The following is a 309-nucleotide window of genomic DNA, read 5'->3' as shown; positions in this document are numbered from 1 at the left end:
TCATTCCAAGGGAGTGGTGCCGACTTCTTTCCGGCATTAGAAAGTAGATCGGTGAGTGGTTTGAGGACCTGGGAACACTGGGGAATGAAACGGCGGTAGAAGTTGACGAGACCGAAAAATTCCTGAGTTTGGTGAGAGTTTTTGGTTGAGGAAAATCACGGATAGCACTGACCTTTCCAGCAAGTGGTTGCACTCCGTGACGGTCAACGTGATGTCCAAGGAATTCCAGTGACTCTGTGCCAAACAGACATTTCGTGGGGTTGATTATCACGCCGTATTGTTGGAGGCGGTCAAACAGAAGGCGAAGAT

Source organism: Patiria miniata, unplaced genomic scaffold (genome assembly GCF_015706575.1).
Source record: "Patiria miniata isolate m_02_andy unplaced genomic scaffold, ASM1570657v1 HiC_scaffold_5, whole genome shotgun sequence".
In the NCBI taxonomy this organism is placed as follows: domain Eukaryota; kingdom Metazoa; phylum Echinodermata; class Asteroidea; order Valvatida; family Asterinidae; genus Patiria; species Patiria miniata.
Note: the sequence above shows the minus strand (reverse complement) of the source record.